Below are 10,045 nucleotides of genomic sequence, written 5' to 3'. Positions count from 1 at the left end.
CATTTTATAAATGACAAGATGAAGATTCAGAGAGATCGGGGTAAGAAGGATAAAAGAGAGACTGCTATAACCTCTAGCAAGACAATCCCAAGAGTAGAGAGAAGAGCCCAGAACGTGGAGGAAAAGAATCATTATGGAAAACCCTTTGTTTTTATGTCTGAGATTTCAGGCAGCACAAAGCATATAGTCAGGGTTATACAGAACACAAAAGAGCACAGAAACAGGGAAAACCACCTACAGACATCACCAGCAGTCCTGCACCATAGTGAAGAATCCTTACCCGACATGAGTATGTGTTCTCACATAGACACTTTCTTTTTTCTTTTTTCTCTTTTCCTTCTTCCTAGATAATTAGCTGTGCAGTTATATTTAGTGGAATAATTGCAGTCTAGACCACCAGCCAAGAGGTCCTGTATCTTTTTGCTTCAGAGCACAAGAGTAAGGGGCTGGTGCCTTCATCAGAATTATTACAAGCAACAGCTGTCTTTCCGTCCCCATAGCTCAATTGTCCCGCCTTCCTAATTGTGGTAGAATAGACACACTTAAAAGTGAACTTGTCTTTTTTTGGAAATACAACTTAGTAGTCTTTCTTAGAACCCTTTTCTTCTGTAACTCTCAGAAAAGGCTTTCTATCCTTAACATTACTGCTGAATGTTTCATTACTTAATGAAAGATACAGGAGCCATACTGTTTTCATTCTGCATTCATGGTGACTAGGAATGAATTGCCAAAGTCAGCAAATGAGTCATATGCCAAGTAGGGATTGAGAACCCAGGAGTCCTGCTTTCTCCCATGTCCATCACCTGCTATTACCTCATCTGTGCATCTTTCATTTGTCAGCATTCCAACAAGATATTAAAAAATACCTTCCACTATCCTTGCGCTTCTTGCCTGCACTCACGTTGGAAGGATAGAATATTTTAATGTAATAGGATTTTTCTCCAGTTGGCAGGAATAAATCTGCTGTTCCTGTTTTATTGGAAATCCCAGCTGAAAATAAAAATGGTGCAATTCAATCTCAGATTTAGCTGGTTACTTACTTTAAACCAAGTCCCTTGGGCACTGCAGTAGTTGGTGTTTGGGGTTTGCAGAAATGATGGGCACCAAGACAGAATTTAAAGGAGCAGAACTAAGGCAGCAGAAGTAGAAAGAGGACAAGGTTCTTCCAGCTTAGTACTAGAGTTAGATTTAGTAGGAAGGGAGCTAGTAGCTTTTTCCATGCATCAGGATATGATGCCCTCTGTATCTAACAAATCTATTAAAAGGAAGGCAGATGCTATCGTCAGAGATCAGGGACATCTTTACTTCATCCCTGAAGCTACTCTATAGATTTGGCTTATGAATGTACATGCTTGGCTGGGTTGAATATTCCTGCTGGTGAGGGTAAATCTGGTGTGTTTTTGGCATCCCTTGATATGGGTGTGTTTTGTTTTGTTCTTTGTTTTTTAGGCTGAAGGGGCCGGTGCTACCGGAAGGAGGAACACAGCTGGCAGGTATGTTCCTTCTGAATTCAATTCATCAGGCATTTATTTATTTTTTAAAAATATTTTATTTTTTCCCAATTGCAAGTAAAAACAATTTTTGATATTTGTTTTTTAAAAAATTTTGAGTTCCAAATTTTCTCCATCTTTCCTCTTTCCCCTCTGTGAGATCGCAAACAATTTGATATAGGTTATACATGCAAAACATATTTCCATATTGGTCATGTTTTGAAAGAAAACACAAACCAAAAAGAAACCAAGAAAAAATAAAGAAATAAAAAATAGTATGCTTCAGTCTACATTCATATTCCGTTAGTTCTTTGGAGGTGGATAGGATTTTTCATCATAAGTCCTTTGGAATTATCTGGCATCATTTTATGTAATATTACTTTATTTTATATATAATATAAATATATAACATATATTATATTTATATATTATGTTATATATAAGTATATAATATATATTATATTTTTTATATAATGTTCTCCTGGTTTTACTTAACTTCACTTTGTATCAGTTCATGTAAGAGTTTCCAGGTTTTCTGGAAGCATCCTGCTCATCATTTCTTATAGCATAATGCTATTCCATCACAATCATATACTTATTCCGCAGTTGATGAGCAAACACCCACATTTTCCAATTCTTTGCCACCACAGAAAGAACTGTTGGAATTATTTTTTTACATAAAGATCCTTTTCTTTTAAAAATTTCTTTGGGATACAGACCTAGTAATGTTATTTCAGAAGTCATTTATTATGCATTTACTGTGTGCAAAAGGCATTGGGTTAGATCTTAAAGATCCAAAGACCAAGGGAAAAACAGTCTCTGTCTCAGGGATTTAACATTATTGAGATTGGTAATGGGATGGAGTAGAATATGAATAAAACCTGTGCACAGAAAAGGAAACATAAGATCATTTGAAAAGGGATAGAGCAGGGGTCCTCAAACTACGGCCGTGGGCCAGATGTAGCAGCTAAGGATGTTTATCCCCTCACCCAGGACTATGAAATTTCTTTATTTAAAGGCCCACAAAACAAAGTTTTTGTTTTTACTATAGTCCGGCCCTCCAACAGTCTGAGGGACAGTGAACTGGCCCCATATTTAAAAAGTTTGAGGACTCCTGGATAGAGTATTAACTAATTAGAGAATCCAGAAAGGCTTCTTGCAGGAGTTGCCACTTCTCTATATCTTCTCTTCCATTGTCTTCATCTGATTAAAGCAAGATTCTTAGAAGTCCAAAGTCATAAATTAGAAATAGTCACATTTATACAAAGAAAAACTTTAACTCTAAGAGAAATTATTCCCAGAGTCATAGTCATCTTTTTTTACAAGTATGTATGTATTTTTGGAGGCTGAGAAGAATTGTCTTCTGATCTTTGGTGGTCTTTTATAAGAGTGGTACTTTTGTTTCAAAAATGGGGACTTCATTTGCTGAAGAGCTTCAAGAGAAAGGAAAAAATCACATGGAAAAGCGATGGTGCTACTTTTTTCTTATTCAAGATTTTTAACTTCTATTCGTCTAACCCATTTTTCAGCCTTCTACACTCTCTGTTTAGCAAAGAAGCTCCCTTGATAACATTTTATTTTTTCCAAGCTTTCTCAAAAGAGAACAGAGGCAAAATAAGGATTCTTAACCTGTTCTATGTCATCCACTCCCTTTTGCAGTCTGAAGTGGTTCATTCTCAGAATAACACCTTTAAATGCTTAAATACATAGCATGACAAAGGAAAGGCATTTGTATTGAAATACAATTATAAATTTTTTTGAATTCACAGACTACAGTTTAATAGCTTCAGTTCTAAAATCTCATCCATGTCTCATTTGTGAGTTTGTATAAGACAAAAACCTCAGCCACACACTGTCATAATCTTACTTTATTCTCTAGAAAATGAAACTAGTAGGAGCAGCAGTCTAACCCAAAGTACTCCCCAGAAGAGATAAGGAACTTTTTCAGCTAGCACATACTTCTACCTGAGACCTGAACCAGACTTTTGTTCCTTCATTTTTCTTAAATTTTTCTTCCTCATTTTTCTCCAGGGAACCTTTGTCATTGTCTCTCCCTCCCAATAATATTAAATTGATGTTTGAAGTGTCCATCACTTTTCTTTTTCTTTTTTGGTTAATCTGTGGGAAAATTGTCCACATCCTGAGAGATGGAGAAGGAGCTGAGGTGGGGATGGGCTTTTGAAAAGTTATCTTCTCTTTTTGTTTGATATCTTAGAGGTATTGAGGAGTACCAAAAGGCATGATCCATTTCAAACAATTATTAAGTGCATACTCTGTGTACAGCACCATGTTAGGCAGTGGGATACAAAGATGAAAAATAATATTTTTCTTCCTCAAGAGCTTATGGTCTGTTTTGCATGGATGTTGTGATGAAAAGTAGTGTTACATCCTTGAAACACCTAGGATGGTGTTACAATGTAGAGACACATGAGGGCACTCTAAGCAAATAACATCTATTTAGCATAATAAATCATTTATTTGTAACATTTTGGTATGGGTAGGGAGGTGCAAAAATAGAGCCTTTTGTTATTAACATTATTTTAGAAATGGTGAATTCTGACTTGTGTGCTTGATATCTTGGCCACCAAAAAATTTTTAAGACTTGTCAGATATCTTGAAAGATGAGAGATAGAACATTTATTGAATGCTAATTATATTCTAGGTAGTGGGCTAAATAAAGAAAAGGTCTCTGGTCTCATGGTGCTTATATTTTAATGAGAGAACAAATATTAAAAGGAAGCGAGAAAGGGCAAATATACATGCAGGGCAACATGCTAGGGGAAAGTTGGGAAGTGAAGGCCTAGTTCAGGGCAAGATAAAGTGGAAGCTCAACCTGTCAGAGCCTTGGGATCCCAGGGGTAGAATCCAGGTTACTGATAGAGGGTTGGAAAGTGGGGGAAGGACATGGAGTTGATAGTTTGAGTAGGGAAGACATATTAGAGTATAAGATGTGAAATATTGGAGTCCAAGGGATTTTAGAGCGTAGAATATTAGATCTGAGAGGGCCTTCAGAGTCTCACTCCTGTCATGTTATGGTGTCAAGAAATTCCAGCCCAAAAGAAGCCAAGAGAGAGACCCAGGCTTTGGTCCTGGTCCTGTCACTCACTGGAAACATGACAAACTGCTTCACCTTTGTCCAACTTTTCTTCCTTTTGGCCCGGAGTGTACTTTTGTTTGATCTTTCCCTGAAAGGCCTCTGGCTAGAGACCAAAACCAACAGCATAGGCTACTTAGGAATTAGAAGACAGGAGGGATTTGGTGTTTCTGATCCTAGGAAACAACTTAATGCAGTTTTATTTTACTCCCTTGTAACCAAAATGGAGCCAGTTTTATAAGTCCAGCATTATAGGCACTTGGGGTTAACATAGAACCAGTGTAAAAGCTACACATTACATAATTGTGCATGCAGCCAAACTTTGCTCATTCAGATCCATTGAAGGGAAGACTTGAGTTAGCAACAGCTGAATTTTCGAAGGTTGTAGAATCGTCATTTTCCTGGTTTTTTTTTTTTTTTTTGGTATTTGGAGTAATGTGAACTAATTAGGTCAGCATAGATTTGCCACTTGCATATTTTTGCATGTTAAAAAAATGCACAGCTTTTATATTAACCTTTTTTCTTGTGGACCATTTTGTATTTCTTTCTTCCAATGAAACTGACTTCTTCCCTACCACCACTTTGAGCCTACCTCATTCCCTAGAATAACTGTCTATATAATTCTGTAGCCCTCGGACATAATCTCTCCAGTGATCCTTAACACACTATGAAATGATAGCCAAAGTAAGATTATCTCCATCTTAGAGAAATAGGCAAACTGAGGTTCAGATTTAACTTGGTCTGTTTTCACTATAGCTAGTGTTGCCTTAGTTTCTCTGTAAAAACAAGCATAACCATGCTTACTTTGTTTACCTCCTAGAATGGGTGAGATGATCAAAGGCAAAAAATATATTTGTAGTTTGTAAAAGTACCATACAAACGGAAGGCATTGTTAATATTACTTCCAAGCATAATTCCTGCCACATCTCCTTTATTCAAGAGACACAAGAGCCTTTTGTGTTTATCACATTGATTTATAACAAGCATTAAGCATTCTTGATGTGCCTACCATTGTGCTAGGTATTGTGAAATAGACAAAATAGTATGTGACATGATCTCCTTTATTTGTGGGCAGATCAGATATTACTGTAAAGTACCCGTGTGAGTTGGGGTAAATGTAGCAGTCTTCAGAGGCTTCAGGCTCTGCCTCTGTAAAGTGTGGGGGTTAGACTAGATAGCCCTGTTATGGTCTGTGCCAGCTCTCTCCAGAGATCTTTTGTTTTAGAAGTGTGTGAAAGCAATCTGATAGCTTAAAGACTCCTGTCATCTTCTTTTATACTATTCATTTGCATAGTAAACCATTTTTTTTTTACTGATAATGCACAGGGAAACTTCAGTCCAGCCATTATCAGAGGTATCTCAAATTATGAATTAGTATGGTGTTAATTAATGAGTTTCTACGGTAAGTTGATTTAGGCTTCTTGACTAAGAGTGTAGTTTTTTTTCAATAGGTTCCTTCTGGTTCGAGATGCTTATTTGTAGTTGAAGTATGTGTTGATCTCTGCATGTGTGGATGTAATTTACCAGCAAAATGGCTAATGTGAAAAATAGTAGCCTGATGCTCCATCTTTGAAACAAACAAAAAAACCCAGAAAATTTTTACTTAACAGGACTTTAAAAAGGTATCTTTTCCTGCCTTTGAAGTGGTTTTAATTCCCCATGTAGAATTATTAATTGTTCACCACAATACAAATTTATGTTTGTTCTTTAAAGAGCTAATATCCAACTCTGAGTAATATTAAGATGAGCCAGTCAAAATTTGATTCTCCTGTGTACCTTCCCCCTCAACACCCACATTTTGTTTGTATATAGTGGCACACACAACTAAAGCAGCACCAATTCTCAGGTTCCCGGGGATTCTGAGAAATGAGATGGAGATTTTAAAAATTGTTAACCCTCCCAAAAGTGTCATAAATGCACTAAATTATGGAAACTTAAAAGAATTGTGCTAGAAGTCATTTAGCCTAACCCCTACTTTAAGCAGGAATCTCTTCAACATTCAATAAATGGGCATCTAGCTTCTGTTTGAAGGCAGTGGAATTTTTTCCTTCTTTTCATTCAACTGACTAATATTTTTTCTACTAAGATTTTGAGTATGTCAGCTTCAGGGTATCACACCCCTTTCTAATCATTAAGGAAGAAATGTGTAGACATAAGTTGGGAAATCTAGTGAATTTGGTGGGATGTGTTGAAGTCACTGCTAATTTGACAGACTGGTGAAATTTTGTTTGAGGTCTGAAGAATCTTCATTTGTAGATTTTTGCTGGTATTTTTTGTAATCCAGAAAATACTGCTTCATACTACATTCATGTGCATACCTATGTGTATATCAGGGGATATACAATAACCAGTGGAAGACAGTGGAAACTGCTCAACCGTATCATCTGTGATCACACCTGCCACCATCGGATTTTTTTATCTTGTGATTTTATAGCCCACTTTGTCCTGAACCTTGTCTCTCAATTGATCCTAGTAGAGTGTGGCTTAGAGTCTGTATTAGTGAGTTTGTGGCTAGAGCTCAGAGGAACAATGCCAAGAATCAGATGAGCTAATCAGTGCTGAGATCAGTATGTGTTTTTATTTTATGAATTTACGTTCTCTTTTTAAAATTTTTATTTTTATTTGTTAACAATTTTCCAATTTAATTTAAAAATTTTTAATATTCATTTTTTAATGTTTTGAGTTGTCCATTCTTTCCTCCTATCCCTTGAGATGGCAAGCAGCATTTATTATACTTGTGAAGTCATGCAAATTATACTTTCATATTAAATATGTTACAAAGAAAAGACACACAAAAAACAAGAAAAACAGGGAAAGTAAAAGAAGAATGCTTCAGTCTGCATTCAAAGTTCATTTTTATCCATAGAGAGCATTTTTCATCATGGTTCCTTTGGAATTGTCTTGATTCATTATATTAATCAGAGTAGATAAGTCTTTCACTGTTGATCATTGTTATAATATTGCTGTTATTGTACATAGTATTCAAGTTCTGCTCATTACATTTTGTTTCAGTTCATATAAGACTTTCTAGGTTTTTCTGAGATCAGCCTGCTCATCATTTCTTTTTTTCCCCTTTATTAAAGCTTTTTATTTTCAAAACACATGTATAGATAATTTTCTACATTTCCCCCTGCAAAATCTTCTGTCCAAAATTCTTTCCCACCCTTCTTCCCACTTCTTGGTAAGTAATCCAATATATGTTAAAAATGTGAAGTTCTTCTATATGTATTTTAGCAATTATCATGCTGCACAAGAAATATCAGATGAAAAAGGAAAAAATGAGAAAGAAAACAAAATGCAAGCAAACAACAATGAAAAGTGAAAATACTGTGTTGTGATCTACACTCAGTTCCCACAGCTCTCTCTGGGTACAGATGATTCTCTGCATCACAAGTCTATTGGAAGAGGCCTGAGTCACCACATTATTGAAAAGAGACAAGTCCTTCAAAATCTTGTTGCTGTGTACAATGTTTTCTGGGTTTTATTCACTTCACTTAAAAATCAATTCAGCATAAGTCTCTCTAGGCCTTTCTGAAATCGTCTTGCTGATCGTTTCTTATAGAACAATAATATTCCATAACATTCATATAACATAGCTTGTTCAGCTATTCTCCAACTGATGGGCATCCACTGAATTTCCAGTTCCTTGCTACTAAAAAAGGACTGTTACAACATTTTTGTACATGTGGGTATTTTTCCCTTTTTTATGATCTCTTTGGGATACAGACCCAGTAGAGATACTGCTAGATCAAGGGCATACACAGTTTTATAGTCCTTTGGGCATAGTTGCAAATTGTTTTCCAGAATGATTGGATTAGTTCATTACTCCACCAACAATGTATTAGTGAACCAGTTTCTCCACATTTTCAACATTCATCATTATCTTTTCCTGTCATCTTAGCCAATTAGAAGGGTATGTAATGGTACCTCAGAGTTGTCTTAATTTGCATTTCTCTGATCAATAGTGATTTAGAGTATTTTTTCATATGACTAGAAATGGTTTTAATTTCTGAAAATTTTCTGTTCATATCCTTTGGCCATTTATCATTTGGAGAATGGTTTGAATTCTTATAAATTTGAGTCAGTTCTCTCTATATTTTAGAAATGAGACCTTTATCAGAACCCTTGGATGTAAATTCCCTCCCCCCCTTCCCCCAGTTTATTACTTTCCATTTAATCTTGTCTGCATTGGCTTTGTTTGTACAAAAGCTTTTGAAATTAATACAATCAAAATTATCCATTCATTCCATGTATTCCATAATGTACTCTAGTACTTTTCTGGCTACAATTTCCTTCTTTCTCCACAGATCTGAGAGGTAGACTATTTTTTGTTCTTCTAAATTGCTTATAGTATGACTTTTTATGTCTAAGTTATGAACTCATTTCTATCTTATATTGGTATAGGGTGTTAAGTATGTGTCAATGCCTAGTTTCTTTCGTACTAATTTACAATTTTCCCAACAACTTTTGTCAGATAATAAGTTCTTGTCCAAGAATCTGGGGTCTTTGGATTTATCAAGCCTAGATTACTATAGTCATTGACTATTGTGTCTTGTGAATCTATTTCTCAGACAGTACTAAATAGTTTTGATGGCCACTGCTTTATAATATAGTTTAAAGTCTGGTGCAGCTAGGCCACTTTCATTTGTTTTTTATTTTTCATAAATTCCCTTGAAATTCTTGATCTTTTGTTCTTACAGATGAACTTTATTATTTATTGTTTTTTTAGCTTCATAAAGTAATTTCCTCAAAGTTTGATTGGTAATGCACTGAATAAGTAGATTAATTTAGGTAGTATTGTCATTTTTGTTATATTAACTCACTATGAGCACTTGATATTTTTCCAAATGATTAGATCTAACTTTATTTGTGTGGAAAGTGTTCAGATAGTTGTTGACTTTGTCTTGCAGATAGACTCCCAAATATTTTATATTATCTACAATTATTTTAAATGGAATTTATCTTTGTGTCTCTTGCTGCTGGAATTTCTTGGTAACATAAAAATGCTGATCATTTATGTGGATTTATTTTGTATACTGCAACTTTACTAGACTTATAAATTGTTTCTAGTAGTTTTTTTTGTTGTTGTTGTTGATTCTCTAGGATTCTCTAAGTATACCATCACATCATTTGGTTTCCTCGTTATCTATTCTAATTCCTTTAATTTTTTTCTTCTTTTAATGCCAGATAATATTTTTAATGAAATACTGAATAGTAATGGTGACAGAAGGCAATCTTGTTTCACTCCTGATCTTATTGGGAATGGTTCTAATTTATCACCATTACATATGATGCTTGCTGATGATTTAAATAGATGTTACTGATCATTTTAAGGGAAACTCATTTATTCCTATACTTTCTAGTATTTTTAATAGGAATGGGGGTTGGTTTTGTCAAAAGCTTTTCCTGCATCTATTGAGATAATCATATGATTTCTATTAGTTTGGTTATTGATATAGTC

The 10,045-nt window shown here is 35.0% G+C and overlaps 1 protein-coding gene across 1 annotated transcript in view; it reads left to right on the top strand.

Moving 5' to 3' along the window:
• Nucleotides 1-1,453: 1,453 nt before the first annotated feature.
• The window catches only part of ZNF618 (zinc finger protein 618), a 114,972-nt gene continuing 106,380 nt past the window's right edge, over nucleotides 1,454-10,045 (top strand). The window contains exon 1 of the mRNA XM_051979976.1: nucleotides 1,454-1,493. The gene's annotated coding sequence lies outside the window, so the exon portion shown is untranslated. The remainder of the gene's footprint in view (nucleotides 1,494-10,045) is intronic.

The sequence above is a fragment of the Antechinus flavipes genome, chromosome 2 (genome assembly GCF_016432865.1).
Source record: "Antechinus flavipes isolate AdamAnt ecotype Samford, QLD, Australia chromosome 2, AdamAnt_v2, whole genome shotgun sequence".
Classification (NCBI taxonomy): Eukaryota; Metazoa; Chordata; class Mammalia; order Dasyuromorphia; family Dasyuridae; genus Antechinus; species Antechinus flavipes.
Note: the sequence above shows the minus strand (reverse complement) of the source record. Positions and strands in the feature narration are given on the sequence as shown.